General features: G+C 48.7%; 1 pseudogene; it reads left to right on the top strand.

Moving 5' to 3' along the window:
- Nucleotides 1–18,778, top strand: part of LOC131277142 (seizure 6-like protein) — a 92,843-nt pseudogene that overhangs the window by 9,584 nt on the left and 64,481 nt on the right.

The raw sequence follows: 18,778 nt of genomic DNA, 5'->3' as shown, positions 1-18,778 counted from the left end.
GCCCTCCACATGGGCCAGCTTGCCCTCTCCAGGAGGCCCTGGGCATAGAACCCTACACCTCCCATATGGTAGGCCAGAGCCCAATTGCCTGAGCCACATCCATTTCCCTATATAATGTTTTAAAACATGCCACCCAATATCATATATTGTTCAGGTGTAGAGACACGTGCAATAAGCAAATGCATGAGGAGAGCAAACACCAAATTCAGGACACTAGGTAGGTCCACCGGTAGGGGAAGCACCCACATTGCATTGGTTATATTCCTTTTCTTAGGCTGGAGTTATGGGTGTTTGTTGTCTTAGTCTTTAGGTTTTTGAATGATGGAAATAAGTCAAAATAAATGTCTTAGTAGGTGTGAGAACAATATGTATAATGGGATGTTTTGGTCAACATTCAGATAGACGGAAAATAACCATGACTCTCACGACAGCTGACGGGATGCAGGTGGTGTGTTGTACAGGCGTTATTTCATTTTACTAATGGCCCTAAGAGAAAAGGGCTGGTATCGGCCACCTTATAGGTGAGAAGAGTGAGGACGAGGGAGGGACAGGGGCCGTGCCACATCTCACCAGGGGTGAACACGAGCAGTTCTCACTCCCAATTGCACACTCCTCAGCGCTGCTGCCCTTTCTTCTCTGAAATTAAACAATATGCTGTTAACAGGGATTCCCTTTAGAGGGCAGGGTTGTTGAGCCGGGCAGGGGAGATGGGGCTGCACTCAGACTTCCGATTTCCTACCTTTTGTAGATATTCTCACATTTTCCGAATAAGCCATCTTATAGCGGAAAAGAACATCTGGGGGTGTGAGAAAGAGCACAAGGAAACTGTGACCGAAAGTGTCCAGCTCTATCCCTGTTTGCGCTATAAAGTGGGAAAATCAAAATGTCAACCTCACGGTGCGGCTGGACGCTTCCATGGGGCTGAGGTTGGAAATGCACTTTGTAAAGCGTCCATCTCTATCTCATCAGAGCGGTCAGCGTGGGCTGCAGCTGAGGGAGCAGATTCCAGAGCCCCCGCCCCCAAGCCCATCCCCGCCCTTCGCCTTCTGACCTAGAAAGCCTTCTCCAAGTTCAGGTGGCATCAGCACCGGGAGTGCATCCCACAGTCCTCACCTCCCCAGGATTGGCGCCAGTGAGCCGCGTCCTCTCTGGCTGAAAGGAATGGGTTGTGTCAATCAGTCATTCTCCATCCCAGGAGGACCTTGGAGGGCCAGCACCTGACGCCTGGCCCCGTGACTGGCACGTGGTAGGACCTGGATGACTGAAGGAATGAACGAAGCATCCATCAAACATGAGTGGTAGGAGGAGACTCAGACAGCGCCCAATCCAGTTTCCTTACCTACAAAATGGGGATTGATCTTGAAGTTTCTCTCCAACCCTAAAATTCATCGATGAAGGAAACAAAGCTGATCAGAGTTTGGGGAACGAAAGGGGTAGAACTGCTCAGATCTAGAGGCAGTGCCAGCTTGCCTCTGTTTTCTTGACTGGGGTTCACCCAGGAGTTCTCAACTGGGGGGCGATTTGGCCCGCAGGGGACATTTGGCCATGTCTGGAGACCTTTATGATGGCCACAACTGGGGGAGGCAGAGTGCTACTAGCATCTAATGAGCGGAGGCCAGGGATGCTGCACCACATCTTACAGGGCAAAAAGAATTAGCCAGCCCAGTGGAGAAGGCAGAGGAGAATTAAGTGGCATTCTCCAGGTCGTCCAAAAACTACTCCCTTCGTGCCTCCGGCTTTATTTCTGGTGTGGTCTGTTTGTTCGGTGTGGTTTCTCAAGCCTCTCCTAGCCTTATTCTGTAACTGCACTAAGTAGCTGTGTGATCCTGGGCAGCCCATTGCACCTCTCTGCACCTGCGCAGTTGGTCAGCACGATCTAGGGGAGCCTTTTGAGCTTTAAGATACAATCTCTACTTTGTGATTTTGTCCCCGTTGGAGCCAGATTAACCAGGGCAGGCTGGGCAAGTCCTCACTGTGGATCCTCAGAGTACAAGAAATCCCTGTATCATGGATGTATAAGAAGGATTGGAAGAGAGGAATGTATTTTAGGACCTTTACCAAAAATATCTCAGCTTATTCACCTGCCAACCTACCTCTTAAAGGTACTCATTGTGTGAATCTTGCTATGAGGGAGGAATTCTCATTGTCCCTACCAGTTCCAATGAGGTAAATGTCAGCAAAGGAAACTTCCTTAATTACAAATGTGTGTGCCTTCCAAAGGCCTCCACTGCCACATGCCAAAGCCAGCATTTAACCCACATCTTTTATTTGAAAGATTTATTTTCTTTCCTTTCCTTTCTTTCTCTTTCTCTCTCTTCTCTTCCTCTTCCTCCCTTCCTTCCTCTCTCTATTTCTTTCTTTCTTTCTTCCCTCATCCACATCCAGATGGTTCTCTCATCTGTCTGCTCACTGTTTACTCAGCTTCTTCAGGACGTACCAGGAACCTAAACCCAGGACATCCCCTGTGGGAAGCGAGTGCCCAAATGCCCGAGCCCCATTCTGACATGGGGAGCTGCAGTGTCTGCTGGCTTGTGGCCTCTGCTTGTTTAGGCATCTCTTTGTTGTGGGCGTGTGGTGTCTAGCTTGTTGCGGTGAGTGCAAGCATCTGCTCATCTTCTTTAGGAGGTACCGGGATCCAAACCTACGATCTCCCATGTGGTAGGCCGGTGCCCAACAGGTTGAGTCACATCTGTTTTTGTAAGTAATTTTTCCCATTCAATAAAGTATTAAATGCTTACTATTCACATTTTGAAGAAAATTTAAAGGAAGAAAATGCCAACCTCACCAGTTCCACCAACCAGAGGCTATCGGGATCGCTGTTTTGATGTCATGCCTTCAAACAAAAGAAACAATTCTCCATTGCTATCTATTTTACCTGGCTGTTCTAGTCATTTTCATGCACGGTCTAGAATTTTATGTCTTGTTCTTTACACTGAACATAACAGCAGAAGCATCCCCCAGCCTTGTTCCTCCACTCACATCCCTGTGTGTCTGCAGGACGAGAGGCTATCGCTTAGAATTCCAGGTCTTTTCCAGCCATCCCTCTGCTGCTGGCTCTTTAAACACCTTCTGCTTCAGAACGTGTGCTTTTTCCACTTTAATGGGATGTTTTCCAATCTAATCTCCCCCTCAAAGTTAGAAAAAGAGAGAGATGATCTCCCTGTATGGTAGGACAAAGGCTCAGCTGCCTTTTACGTTGCTCAGCTCTCCCTAGACCAGGGGCTCTTCACCTTTTTTGTTCCACAGGCCCCTTTGCCAGGCAGGGAAAACCAGGGACCCCCTAGAAGTCCACACTACATGGTGTGTTACTGAATATATGTCTCACACCAGCATCAACACGACCCCACAAGAAGAATGGTTTCGAATTTCCATTCAAGGACACGGGGCACTGTCCTTGGGAGAACAGCAACATCAGCATGTGTTTAATGAAACCTCCTGCTCTTCTGTTTGGTCCTGTACTTGGCTGTCAGTGGGTGTCTGCCTTCCTAATTCTTGGAGCCATGTCTTACAGCAATGATTTCCTCCTGCTTAATATCACTCAGAGAAGACAGTGGGCGCTCAACATGTAATGCACTGATGGATTGAGTGACAGCATTTGAGTGGGGCGCCCAATACACATGGTAAAGGAAGTGAGTGTGCACGAAACGTAAGCCTGCAATTGAGAAGCTGTTCCGTGCTCTGAGAAAGAGTTCATTGAATGCAGTGGTCCTAGGGGACCCAGGAAAGACAGCCTATTAGAGCAGGTTAACAAGCTGCCGCTGTCTTCATTTCCTAGGGCTGCTTTAGCCAAGTCCCACAAACTAGGTGGCTCTCAACACCAGAAGTCGATTTTCCTGTTTTTCTGGAGGCCAGAGTTCCAGAAGGAAGGCAGGAAGGCCCCGCCCCCTTGAGGTCCACCAGGAAGCGCCTGGCCCTGCCTCCCTCCTGGCTCCAGCGGGGCTGGCCTTGGCCTTCCCTGACTGGCGACAGCCTCGCTGCCATCGCCGCCTCCACCTCCACATGGCCGTCCCCTCTCATGTCCTTCTGTCTCTCACTCTTCGTAGAAGGACACCAGTCCTAATGCATTAATGACTTCATTTTAACTTGCCTATTTCCACCTGTCATGGCCCTTGCTCCAAAAATGTTACATTCTGCAGACCCAGGAATTAAGACATCAACATATCTTTGGGGGAAACATGATTCAACCCATAGCCCTGGATCCCTGCGGCCCTGGAATCCTTGACCAAGCCCCAGTGGGACTTGGCTTTGAGCAGCTTTCCTCTGGCCACCATCTCCTCTACCCGACCAGACTTTGCAGACCACAGAAACACACGCAGCTCCCCTAAACATGGCCACAAATTTGGAGCCATCAAGTCCCAGGGTGTGCAGGTATGCTCCCTAAGGGGCAGGTGGGGAGATGGATTTACAAAAACTCAGTGCTCTTGGCAGCCAGGATTTTCATGGGAAAAGACTGAATCTTGGCCCAGCTGGGTTTATGCATCTGCTATGGTTAGGGTCCCCAGTGGGACAGGACCAGTGGCCGTGAGAGGAATCCTTTTTCTTGTGTTGCCTTCTGCTCTTGTTGGCTGTGTCCAGGACTTGGTGGGCTGTGGTCAACCAGGAGAGGTCACAGGCCTCGGGAAGATTGACAGCCTCCTGCAAAAAGAAACACCGTTTCCCATCACCTGCAATTACAGGCACCTAGAAGGCAACATTTATGAGGATAATGTGGAATGAAAGGCAAACTAGATCACAGCTTCCAGGGTTTCTCTTATAATCCTGATAATAGGAACCACTTGTGCAGCTTTTGAAACTGCAGCTTTCCAACCCCACCCCTGGTGATTCAGATTCAGTGGGACAGTAAGAAGGACTAATAATTTGTATTTTAACAAGGAACATGGGGGCAATTTCTTATAAAGGAGCTTTAAAAAACCCTCAAGGGAGGCAGATGTGCCTCAGGTGAGTGGGCGCCCATCCAGCATATGGGAGACCCCAGGTTTGATTCCCAGGGCCTCCTGGTGAATTCAAGCTGGCCAGCGCCGCCTCAGAGAGCTGATGTTAAATAGTGCAAAACAGCAAGGGAAGGAGAGAGAATAAATTTTTTAAAATCATAAAAAATCCACTCAAACCCACTCACCTGAAAATGCAAAAATGAGAATTTAGAAAGAAGGAGGTGGGGAGGGAGGAGAGGCTGTTCAACCTGAGGAAGGAGATGTCAAGTGATAACAAAACGGCCTATTGTTAAAAGATTAATACCATGGTCTTTGGGGTCAGAAAAGTTCGGCTTGAGACCTGGTTTTGCTGCATGATTTTAATATCCCTAAGCCTCAGTTTCCCCATCTGTAACAGTGGAATAATAATTCCTACCTAATAAGGTTGAGTAAGAAATAAATGAGGTAACGCAAAGAGTTCAGTGTATGCTTTGCACTTATTTTGCACTCAATAAAGCAAGAAAATGTACATTACAAATATCACTTGTATTACGGTCAAGGGGCATAGACAAGCCTTCAGTCATTTGTAATATGCTTGTTACCGTCCTCGTAGGTATAAAGATGACATAACGTGTTTTCCAAATCGCTCTCTCTCGCTTGTCCCTTGTCATAATCAAGGGGATGTGTTTGTGAAGGGGTTGGCTGGGACCAAGGCAGGCTAAAGGACCCAACAGACTCACAGACCGGGGTCTGCCCTGAGACTGTCAACTTGGTTCTTAACAAATGGTTCGAATTCTAATTGTCAGTTGCGTGGTCATTTCAAAAGCCGGCAGTGTTATAGTTGGAAGGTCTTAGACCTCATCTAGCCTGGCTTCCCCTTTGACAGACAGGGGTAGAAGATGGGAAAAGAGGAAACCCATGCACAGCTAAGCTAGAAAGAGTAAGACCCTCTATTCAGGTCCCTCAACTCCCGGGCCAATCTCTTTGCATCAAACCACAGCAGAGGCTCAGGAACTGGTCTCCTGACCCCTTCCCTCTTACTCTCTCTGTCCCATCACCCTCTTCTCACTTTACAGAGATGGGCAACATCAATCATCTGAGAAAAGGAACACTGAGCCTAAAAACCATTACTTTTGAGCAGCTCCACATCCGATCTAATCTTTGAGGTGGATGGAATTCTCTCTCTACCAAGAACAGCTGCTATGCTCCAGACAGGTTCCCTGGCTTGCCCAGGCAAATCTAACTAGTAATTGCAAAAGGCAGGATTTGAACACAGGTCTGACTCTAAAGCCCTGATGCTTCCCACCTTGGATCAGGAAGCCAGGTTGGCTCCCAATCGACTTTGACTTGCCCTCAGGTCATCCACACACCCAATTCCACTCCTACCCAATTCCCAGCCTTCTCCTGCCCCAGCGCTCCCCTCAGCCTGGAATGCACTCTGGCTGGTCATCAGTGTTACACAACAGGAACATTCGTAGATGCTACTTGCAAACTGCTGCGGTATGTATAGATGAAGCCACTGCCACCAAATCCATGAAAGTAAATAAGCTTTGCCAGTGGCTGCTGAAATAAATTTAAAGGACGGTACTGAAAAACTCAGAAACTGGGACTGAGTGAGTGTGTCTCTGCAGAAAAATCGACAAGGGGAGCTATCAATTCGAGGGCCTTTGTCTCCACGATGTAACTCTTCTCCACCTGGAGATCACCTCATCAGCTTCCTGGCCCCACCAACTTCCCACCCAACGGTTCTGGGTACAATGATGAGTGTAAAGACGAAGGCTGGCATGTACTAAGTCCTCACTACAGGTGAGACATGACACACCTCGAATGACAACCTGAAGGCAAATAACAGTCCCATTTTACAGTTGAAGGAACTGAGGCTCAGAGAGGCAAATCCGCCTGCCAGCTTGCAGGTGGTTGGCGCGACTGGTTCTTCAATAAGTAAACAAAGCCCATTGCAGGCACAATTCTGCCAGACAGCGGCTCTGGTCAAGGCTCACTTGAAATTCTTCTATGACTTGACTTTAAAGACAAAACTAAAGAGCAGTGAGTTAGCAGCGTGCACAGAACCTGCCAGAGCCTGGCCCCTAGCTCACCTTGCAGAGTCAATGCCAAGTCTCCTAAGTCAGGGAAAGGAAGAGAGGGAGGGAAGGAAAAAGACAGGAAAAGAAGGGGGAAGAGGGAAAGAGGTAAAAGGGAAGAAAGGAAGGAATCAAAAGGGAAGAAGGGGATTTTTGAAGCAGCACCTCCAATCTGTCAGACTGTGCCAGCTTCCTGGCAAGCCTTGGGACCCCCCAGGAGGCCCACCCTCCTTGTCTGACAGCTAGAAGGCAGAAGATATAAGCCCCCACCCCCACCCCCCAGGCCCAGCTCACTGGCCTTTACTTCTCTTCCCCAGATGGTCGCCCCGATGGAGACGCCGGCTCCTTGGCCGCGTACCCTCAGTCCTCTAGCGCACCAAGGAGCAGGAGCCGGAGCCCAGAGCGCGGGGAAGAGAGTGACCCCAACGCCGCTGAACTGTGCCCGCCAGATGGGACAGCCTCCTCGAGGTGCAGCTGGCGGGGGCGCCCCCTAGGTCCCTACAGGCGCTCTCGCCTGGTCGGCACTGCCCCTGGAGGCGCGGGGTCCCCCCAGCGCACGCCGCCCCCCGCGCACGCCGCCCCCCGCGCATCCCGCCCGCCGCGCTCCCTGCCCCCCGCGCACGCCGCTCCCGCTGACGCCAACCCCCAAGCAGGGCCGCCTTCTCCGCAGCAGGTGAAGGCGGCCTGGAGGCAGCTGAGGCCCCGGGCGACCTTGGCGGCTGACCTCCAGAGGGCAAGATGCCCTCTGGTCCCTTCCTCCCCGGGCCTCCCCCAGGGGGACCCGCCCCTCCTGCCCCTGGGAGGAGAGTTGCCCGCCGAAGCGAAGGAAGGTGCGGGGCCCACGATGCCCGCGCCCCTGCAGATCGCCCTCTTCCCAGCGTAGCCCTTCGTAGCCCTCACACCACCCCCCCAGGGGCCCGGCCCCCCGGACCCCTCCGCATCCCAGGAGGCCCCCGAGGCTTTCCCAGACAAGGCCGGGCCGGACAAGGGAGGGGAGAAGGAGCTGACGGGGTCAGCCTCCGAGGAGAGCCAGGAGACCACGACGTCCACCGTCATCACCACGGAGCAGGCCCGGGGGGGTGGGATTCGTGTGCGCAGGGCACGGGACAGGGAGCTCCGGGGACCCCGCACCCCCAGGCCAGTCACGTCCAATTGAGAACCTGCCCAGGGCTTGACCCTGCAAGCTCTCCATTGCTCTCCCCATTTTAAAGGCAGCTGAGACCCAGAGACGTGCCTCGACCTGCCCGAGGTCACACAGTGAAAGCCAGCCGGGTTCAGACCCTTTCAGAATCCACACATCTAGAGGACACCGGCCTCTTCAGCCTGCGTTCAGATCATCCTCCCCTCCACTTCCCCAGACTTGATTATAAAATGCACTTGAGGGGTCTCTTCTTCCGCCTTCCATCCTCTCTTCCATTTTCGAACAGGGAAGCCTCAACCATACATCCACTTTAGGACAAACACAATGTGGCCAGTCATTGAAAAGGGAGAGCTCTGGATTGGAACCCTGGCTCTGCTATCTGCTTGCTGTGTGAGTCCGGCCCAGGCACTGCCCCACTCTGAGCTTTAGATTTTTGCTGGTTTTTCTTCTGTAATTTTTATTTATAGTAATGTTGTAATAGCTGTTTTGTATTCACTTTTAAAAGATTGCTAGTATCATGAACATCCTACTTGAGTAAGACACATTTAAATACAGTTGATTTTTAGTAGGAATCTTTCACTGCAAACACACATTGTCTTAGGAAATTGCTAGTTGGCTATACATGTTTTCAAAGGCTGTTGACTGGCTATCAATCCGTATTGGAAATCTGTCCACCTTATTTACACCAAATTTTTTTTTTAATTAATTAATTAATTTATTTTTTATTTATTTATTTCCCCTCCCCCGGTTGTCTGTTTTCTGTGTCTTTTTGCTGCGTCTTGTTTCTTGTTTCTTTGTCCGCTTCTGTTGTCGGCAGCGGCACGGGAAGTGTGAGCGGCGCCATTCCTGGGCAGGCTGCTCCCTCCTTCGCGCTGGGCGGCTCTCCTTATGGGTGCACTCCTTGCGCGTGGGGCTCCCCTACGCGGGGGACACCCTGCGTGGCGCGGCACTCCTTGCGCGCATCAGCACTGCGCATGGGCCAGCTCCACACGGGTCAAGGAGGCCCGGGGCTTGAACCGCGGACCTCCCATGTGGTAGACGGACGCCCTAACCACTGGGCCAAAGTCCGTTTCCCTACACCAAATTATATTCTGCACAATTGGGTACCAAAATAATTTTTTCTATTTTTTTGGCTTTTTTTATATTACATTCAGAAATAATTTTTGTATGATTTGTGTGTTTGTTTAGATGTTAGGAACTTTAAACACTGGCCTTATGTTCCATTTGGATTCATTATTGCATTATTTCCTATTATCAAAAACAAATATTGCCAAGTTTTTTTCCTCATTTATATTTCTCTTGATTCTACTGAAATGTCAATTACCTACTAATTTACTTAACCAAGTTTTACATGATGTAAGTTACAGCTTAAAAATAACGTTCACCCTGAAGATAAAGAGTATACAAAGCATAATGCCCTCCGTATATTCTGATTTTACAACTTTATGAGGTATATATTGAGTATGCAAGTTTTAGTTTTCTTGTCTCTAAAATGGGGTTGAAATCTTGGCACCTAAGACCATGAAATGGGGTCTCCCCTATGGACTGGTTAGCACGTGCCCTGCAACAGGTACTCTAAGTGATCATGGCATGTTCACGTTGTTATTTTTATTGTCATGTGGATGTTGGAGCCAAAAGAGAATCAGCAACAATGGGAGAGTGGGGTGAAGGACAGGAGAACAAAGGTTCCTCCAGAGGCTGCCCCCCTGCCCCCGCAATGGCCATCTGAGAAGTCATAGATACGCTGGCCCTAATTAAAGTCTTTCCTCCATCTCTGTGCAGTGTGAGCCTCTCTGACCTCGAGGCGTACATCGACTCCAGAGACTACCCACCCCTGCCCCTGAACAACTTCCTGGAGTGCACGTACATCGTGACCGTCTACACCGGCTACCTGGTGGAGCTCCAGGTCACCGCAGCAGCTGCCCTGCCCTGGCAGCCCCACCCAGCAGGAGGCCTCTGGACGTTTGTCCGAGTCAGCCTCGGTGATTCCCTCCTAACCAATCTCAGTTTGTTTCTCTCTGTCGAGTGCCCAGCTGCAAGAGCTGGAGGCACGTGGAGGCGCCGTGCTGACGAATCGTCGTGACCATCCCCCGATGCCCCGCTTCTCAATCACACACGTGCGTGGCCCTTTCCGTGCACACACACTCCCGGGAGCCCCGCCTGAGCCACTTGCTTCTTGCGGGTGGCCTGTGAGCTGAGAATGGCAAAGCAGGGCGTGCGTAGGAGCTTGGGTTCTGGGATCAGCCATCCAGGGGTTAAGGCCCAGCACTGCCAGTGGAGTGTGCAGATGTTGAGCAAGGGACTGCTCTGAGCCTCAGTTTCCCCATCAGTAAACTAGGGATAATAATGATGGTGCTTTACTGAGTTTCAGGGAGGAGTAAATGCAGCCCTGAATATAGAGGCGTCAGCCAGAGCCCAGCAGAGAGAGAGCTGCTGGCAGGTCAGCAGGTCTCCTCACTGTGCAACCCTTCTGGTGCCAGCTGTTAGCCAACTGCCCTCTCTGTGGAAGTCCTTTTGAAAGTGGACCAGAGAGGCCTGCCTGGGGAGTGATGAGCTGTTCAGTTTACTGTTCCCCAGGGGAAGGGCACTGAAGCCAAAAAAAGGAGGCTGGTGCTGGGTGGAGGCAGACCCTCTAGGCCAAGGTTACAGCGCTGCCTGGTTTCCTTTTCTTATGGACAATAAAAAGCCTTTGGGAATCGTATGCTTTATCAATGCAATTGATTTGTTTTTTTAAAAAATGAACTATTAAAAACAAAAAGCCTTTGGAACTTTTTGAGCTGGGTCGGTTGCAAGACCCGATCTGAACTGTACTTTAGGAAAAAGTACCTGACTCGTACAGGAAGGATAAAAGGGATGCCCCTCAGGAGCAGAGCTGGTGGTCTTTGCAGCCCCAGAGCTGAGCCCAGTGGGGGGCACAGAGTAGATGCTTCCTAAACGTTAGTGGAACTAAAATAACCTAGAGAAGAGTTGTGGCTTGCCTGAAGGACCCTTTCTTTCATACCATGAAGAGACCCACTCTGTGTCTAGTCCTATATGGAGCCATTTATCAGACACCTACTATGTGCCAAGCACAGCTGTGCACATTGAGGGGGTATTGTGATGAGCAGAAATCATGCGGTGCCTGTCGTACAGGAGTTCCGGTCTCATGGTTGAGGCAGACACGCCTCAAGGACATTAGAATGCTGTGTGTTAAGAACTCTAGTTGATATTTATAGGGGACACTGTAGAATCTCATTGGAGGCAACAGCAAATTCTGGCCACCAGGGAAGCTTTCACAGAGGAGAGTCACTTGTCCCCAGGTGAAGAATGTGAAACTGTCGGAGGGAGAGCTGCTCCCCAACGTGGGGTGGGCGGCCGCATGGTGACCGTCTGGGCCAATCAGACGCTCCTGGTGGAGGGGCAGGTGATCCACAGCCCCACCTTCTACTTCCCGACCTCCCAGCATGATGGCCCTAGGAGCTTCCAGCTGCACTAGCAGGGTAGGCTCTGGCCAAGGCTGATACGATGCCGGCGTTTGCCTCAGTTTCCCTCTGGAGGCAGGAGGTCTCCGACTTTTTGTCCAAGGATCCCTCTGTGAACCGTGCCTCAGAATAATGTTTTTAAAAGCATAAAATAAAATATATACAATTTAAAAAGGAAACTGCTTATATTGAATTGCAGTTGTCAAAATATTATTTCAATCTATGACTTAGTAATCCATGTGCTCCTTTATTAATACATTCAATAAGAAGATCTAGTGATGGTTCTGATAATGACTGCAGTTTCAAAGTACTGAGAAACATAAAACACATCAAGAAATCCATTGTGGTATGAAAATACCTGCAATTTATTTGGGTGGCAAAGACTCGGGTTAGATCCATATATTGTGGTTTGTTACTTCCATTCATGATTGAAGGAAACATCAATTTAGTAGAGTTAATGAAAATAAGCCTCTTTTGCTCTCTGTTCACCCCTCTTTTCTCTTCTTGCCCCTCTTCCTTCTCTTTCTCTCTCTCTTTTCTTGCTTCCTTTATTTCTTCCTTTCCTCGCTTCCTTCCCACCCTCCATTCTCAAATCTTCCTTCTTTCTCACGCTTTCTTATCTACTCCTTCCTCACTCTCAGGCATACATTACTTACCTACTGAGCAGTTCTAGGGCCTCTAGCCCTCCTGTGCTTTACTAGGAGTTCCTCTTCTGCCAAAATTTAGAAAGTGAAATTGTTAGCCCCATGTCTGGGTATTGAAGAGACAATCCACATTTCCATTGAATTGACCAGATCCCTGGAAACCACGGGTAGCTCTTCCCTAGATGTTTCTGAAACAGGTTGTCAACTGTGGATGGGACTGTCTATTTCATTACAACTTTCTCAATAGTGAGGCTCCCTTGTTGTCTTTGTTAATTAAAAATTAGCTTGTTGAGGCACAATCAGTGATGAGTTAATACTGGGAATGTAGGTGGTCTGTGTTGGGGGAGAGTATACAGGTATTGTATGGTGCAGGAGCTAGGGTGGGTACCGCTCTCCATATGAAAGCTGAGACCCCGAGCAGAACCCCGAGTACTCTTTCTTCTAGTGTGGGCTGACTACGTGCCAGGCACTGCTCTAAGGAGGCTCTTTCTCTGTTCACGTGGAGAGAGACTGAGATGAGGTATCGGAAACTCTTCTGCACCCCAAACCTCCATCCATGGTTAGGCAGTTTGGGGAGTTTTCAGCCCAGGGGGAGGGCAAGCCTGGCACTCTCCGCACCACGTGATCAACAGCAGTCAAAGAAGGACCCTCCTCTGGTGACTCCAGGGTCCCCAGCATCCTCATCATTTCTCTTCAGCACAAATGGGCTCCCAGGAGGGGGTTCACATTCTCCATCAACCCTTCCGCACAGTGACTGTGTCTGCCTCTGCATTTCCCTGCAGCCTTCATGCTGAGCTGACACTTTCCCCACCAGCCCGACTTTGGGGATGTCACAATGATGGACCTGCACTCTGGCGGGGTGGCCCACTTCCCCTGCCACCTGAGCTACAAGCTGCAGGGCGCCAGGACGCTGATATGCCTCTACACCTCCAAGTCCCCCTGGATCACCCAGGAGCCCACCTGCTCAGTTGTGTGCCAGCCTCAGGCCGGCCAACCAGAGGGGAGAGACCTGTCCCCAGGGGCATCGGGACTGAACCTAGGGAATGGCTGACCAGCCAGGGAAGGGGGTGCTCCAAATTCAGATGTCTGCTGCTGTTTCTTTTATTTTTTTTATCGTGGTAAAATACATTTAACATAAAATTAGAGGGGTGGCGTGTGTGGGGTGGGGGGTATATGGGGACCTCATATTTTTTGAATGTAACATTTAAAAGAAAATAAAGAAGAAGAAGAAGAAAAAAAAGAAAACAAACATAAAATAAAGCCAGTAAGCTCAAAAAAATATTTAGCATTAGCGACCTCTAGTACATTCACAATAGTGCGTGACAGTCGCCACTTTCACTTTTCTGAACATTTCCTTCATCCCAGAGAGACATTCCCTGTTCCCCTCACCCCCGCCCCTGACAACCGATAATCTCCTTTCGGTCTCTATGGATTTGCCTGTTTTGGATGTTTCCTATGAATGGAATCGCACAATACGTGGCCTTCAGTGTCCGGCTCCTTTCATTTGGCAAAGTGTTTTCAGTGCTCAAACGCATTGTAGCACGTATCAGTATTTCATTCTTTATGGCTGAGTACTGTTCTGTAGTGTAGATATACCTCATTTTGTTTTTTTATTCCTCAGTTGATGCATATTTGGATCAATTCTAACTTTTGTCTATTGTCAATAATGCTGCTGTGAACCTTCATGGGCAACTTGTGTTTGAACACCTGTTTTCAATTCTTTTGAGAATATGCCCATGAGTGGAATTTGCTGGGCCATATGATAAACTCTTATGTTTAACATTTTGAGCTACTGCCAAACTGTTTTCCACGGTGCATCTATTTTATAGTCCCACCAGAATGTACAAGATTTCCAGTTTCTACACATCCTCACCGGCACTTGTTATTTTCCTTTAATAGTTATTATTACAGTCATCCTGGTGGTGTGAGGTGTTTTCTCGTTGTGGCTTTGATTTACATATCCCTAACAGGCCAAGGATTCTGAATATCTTTTCATGAGCTTATCGACCATTTGTATATCTTCTTTGGAGAACTGTCTACCCAAGTCCTTTGTCCTTTTTTAAATTGGGTTGCTTGCCATTTTGCTGTTGATTTGTAGCGGTTCTTTATATATTCTAGATACTGGACCTTTTATATATACATAATCTGCAAATATTTTCCCGCCCTCCATGGGTTGTTTTTTCACTTTCTTTATAGTTACCTTTTTGTGCATAGCAGTTTTTCGTTTTGATGAAGCCCAGTTTATTTTTTATTTTGTTGCTTGTGATTTTGGGGTGACTGCTGCCATATTTTGAGCTTGGTCATGATGTCCTGAGGGCCATGCCTATAGGAGGCAATTAATCCTCACAGAAATCCTATATAGAGGCAACCACTCTCCCTGTTTGACATGGGAGGAAACTGGGGCTCATGGAGGTGATGACACTTGGCCTAAGTCAAAAGATAGGAACTGTTGAAGGCAGCCTCCTAGCCCCGCTCACTCCCAGTAGGAATGAGAATTCGGCTTCCTGGGGCTACAGATCAATCTGAAACTGAAAGGACAGACGTAATCTAAGCCGACATGTGTGCTTCTTATGCCATGGAGAGCTTTTCCTATTGAGTGATCATTCGACACTCATCCACTGAGCATCCTCCGTGAGTGCAGGGCACTGTGCCTGGTGCTGCCACTACTGCGGGGACCCTGCACCAGTCCCCGCTTCATGGAGTTTCTAGTCTAGTGCAAGGTACAGTGCAGAAACAAGTAAAGAAATGAGGCAACAAGAAAGTAATGAACTAAAGGATCAGGAAGGAAATCAACAGTTAGAGTGACAGAGTAAATGGGAGAGAAGAGATACATCCATTGTGGTTGTGAGAGGCGTTACGGTGGAGAAAGAGGAAGCAGGGCAGGGATGAAATGGACAGGGGACCTGACCTGGGAGAGCAGTGGTAAGAGAGGGGTCAGGGAAGAAGACTCTTAATCTGAGATCTGGACGCTGAGGAGGGGGAAATTGTACTGAAGGTAGAAAGAGGACTGTTGCAGGCAGAGAAACCAGCTGATGCTAAGATGCAGACCTGGAAAGGAACTTGATGAGCTGGAGGGCGTGAAACAGGATCCCCCTGTCCAGAAGGGCAGAGAATACTGCAGGATATGAGGCTGGGCTAGGGGTTAGCAACACTATTGCTCAGGGTTTCTAGGAAATATGTGGACCAGGCAGGAAATACAGTCCATCCTTATCCCATCATCTGTATGATGAATTCACCTTCTCACTAAAGTTTATTTCTAATCCCCACACCACTACTCAGAGTCATGCGTGGATCCGTGCTGAGCAGCAAAACAGCTGAGTTAGACAATGTATGAGTTTCCAGCTGAGATGGAACCAGGCAATGCGCTGCCTTCTGTCTTGAGCTCTTTTACTGTAAACAAATGTCATTTTCACAGCATATTTAATGCCATGGTGTTTGCATTTTTGTGCTTATAGGTGATGATTTCGCTGTTTAAAATCTTCCCCCTACATAGTGCTGAAGTGCTGTCTAGTATTCCCAAGTGCAAGAAAGCTGTGATGTGACATACAGAGAAAATACTTGTATTAGACGAGTTTCATTCTGGCGTGAGTTACATACTGCTTTGGGTCGTAAGCTCAATGCTCATGAAGCACCAATATATGTTCGAGAAGATTCTTTTAAACAGAAACCCACATGAAACAAGCCACGTATTCATCAGTGAGCAGAAATGTTGTGATGGAGGCTTGCAGGAACCTAACCATGTATTTCCCCTGGGAGCAATGGTTCAGAGTCTGTGGCAACTTTCTAGAACACAGCTAGCACAAAGAATGAGAGTCGACTGTTTTCGAAAGGATTTAATCATAGGAGTGACGTGGTCAGAGTTGCATTTTAAGTTTGCCTTCTAGGTGGCAAACAGATGATTGGGGTGGTCAGAGTGGACCCAAGGAGAACAGTTAGGACAGCATCTGCTGTTTCACAGGAGCTCTTGACTATGCATGCAGGACTAACAGGTTGAGAACAAGCCTGAAAGAGTTGGAAAGTAAGTTCCTTAATGTGGCAGGAGTGAATCCAAAAGAAGTGAAAACAGACTTTTTGTGTTCATCAGGACTCTCCAGAGAAATGAACCAGTAGAAGATGTGTGGGCATGTGGGTGTCAAGAGATTGATTATAAGGAATTGGCTCCCACAGTTGTGGGGGTTGGCAAGTCTGAATTCCAAACTGGCCAGAAATTCCAGGAAAGGTGATGTTAAAGTCTTCAGTCCAAATTCTTTAGGGGAAGCTGGCAGGCTGGAATTTGCAGTAAGGTTTGATGTTGAAGTCTTGTGGCAGGAGTTCTTCACTCCCTGGAACCTTCATTTCTTGCTGGGAAGGCCTCCAACTGATTGCATGTGGCCCAACTGCAGAATGGAAGGTCACCTCCTTTAGTTAAGTTTAGCTGACTGTAGATGGTAATCCTATTTATGGAATACCTCCACAGTAAGAGCTCGGCCAGGGTTTGACCAAACAGACACCATGACCTAGTCACACTGACTTGGCCCAGTGGTTCGGGCATCCGTCTACCACATGGGAAGTCTGTGGTTCAAACCCCGGGCCTCCTTGACCCGTGTGGAGCTGGCCCATGTGCAGTGCTGATGCGCGCAAGGAGTGCTGAGCCACGCTGGGGTATCCCCCAGGTAGGGGAGCCCCACGCGCAAGGAGTGTGCCCCATAAGGAGAGCCACCCAGCACGAAAGAAAGTGCAGCCTGCCCAGGAATAGTGCCGCACACACGGAGAGCTGACACAATATGACGCAACAAAAAGAAACACAGCAGATTCCCGTGCCGCTGACAAAAACAGAAGCGGACAAAGAAGACACAGCAAACAGACACAGAGAACAGACAACTGGGGTGGTGAGGTGAAGGGGAGAGATATAAATAAATAAATAAATAAACAAATACATCTTTAAAAAAAGAAGGGAAAATTCACCATCACAGCCCTCTCTTTTGAGGTGTTCCCTTCCATTCTCATGATTGAAATTGTGGTTCATGGGCCATAGATCTTGTTAGAAATGCATAAGACTGAGCCTTTCCCTGGGCCACCTGTGTCAGAGTCTGGATTTTTTTCCTGCCCCTTGGGTGATTCATGTGCTCATTCTAATTTGAGAAGCACTGGTCTGCCATTGTCAGCTTAAGCTGGCACAACCTTGACCATCTCCAGCCATCTAGAGGGCACAACCCTAGTAGACTCTCAAAAATCCTGCTGGTGACTGGGAGGGTATGGGCTGCCCATATTGGTCTGTTCAAGGAGAATCCTGGGAAAAAGAAGATCCAATTATTGCCCTGCAGAAGTTCATAGTCAAGTGGAATCCAAGAAGCGAATGAGAGCTGATGATCAATTCTGAGATTTCATTTTGTTGTAGTATGTTCTCCCAGTTCCTCCAGAGTTTTTCTTTTCTTTTTTATATAAAGGGGGAAAAAAGAAACCCAAATCATAAGACAGCTGGTGACCACACCTCTCTCATGTTAATTGTTTCCTATGTGTGAAATCAGAGAGGAATGAAGCCCCAATTTGTCCTAAGAAAGATGGATAGGGAGCCAAGGCTGGTGAATTGAAGCCAAACAGAGCGATCAGTCGGCTTAATAAGGCAAGGAAGGGAAGCTGAGTGGCAGCAGCTGAGCAGCAGCTCGGGGAGGACAGATTGCCGAGGCCGCTCTGCCAGAGACCACTGTCCTTTGTCTCTTCCAATAGTGTTGGCTACGTTTTGGAGCATCTACTCTGTGCCGGACACTATGCTGAGCCCTCTTCATGCATCACCGTGCTGATTTCTCACCAGTCTTTAAAGTGGATGGAATTATTATCACCATTTTAGGGGCTCAAACTTGAGGTGCAGGGAGCCTAAGTGCCTTGTCTTAGAGCCACAGCAGGTAAGTGGCCCTGGTTTGAACCTAGGTCTGGCTTACTGGAGATGACTGAGAGGACAATACTCCACTCAAGGCAGGCAGCAACCAGGAGAGACAGAAGGAGCCCAGTGCTCTGTCTCTGGTCCTGAAAGAGGCACAGCGCCCCTTTGGCAGTGTCTTTGTGATTGACCACAGCAGAGAGGAGGCTGCCCTCCATTTTCTCCTGCCGCTAGCCCCACTCAGCCTTGCAGTTGTACAATAGATGATGAATGAACACCCACCAGGTGCAAAGCTTTGTGTTGGTGCTGCAGGTTCAAAGATGAAGAAAAAAATGTTTTCATTCAACACATATTTATAAAGCACCTACTATATTCTATGCCCCTTTCTGGCTCACAGGAATATCATCATGAATAAGACACAGTCAGAGGATCAGTGGCTACAGTAACAGGTCCTAGAGGAGGGCAGCCTGAGCTCAAATCCCAATGCCTCCACTTATTAGCTGGGTATCCTTGAGCAAGTGGTCTGAAGCTTCTGAATTGATTCTTTTTCCTGCTATGCAAAAATGATGTTAGACGGTTATTCAGCAGCTGTGCACTGATCACATACTACATACCAAGAACTCTTCTAGGTGCTAGTGGTAGAAAGAAAACAAAACAAAATCCAGCGTTCCAGCTCTTGTGAAG

The sequence above is a fragment of the Dasypus novemcinctus genome, chromosome X (genome assembly GCF_030445035.2).
Source record: "Dasypus novemcinctus isolate mDasNov1 chromosome X, mDasNov1.1.hap2, whole genome shotgun sequence".
Classification (NCBI taxonomy): Eukaryota; Metazoa; Chordata; class Mammalia; order Cingulata; family Dasypodidae; genus Dasypus; species Dasypus novemcinctus.
Note: the sequence above shows the minus strand (reverse complement) of the source record. Positions and strands in the feature narration are given on the sequence as shown.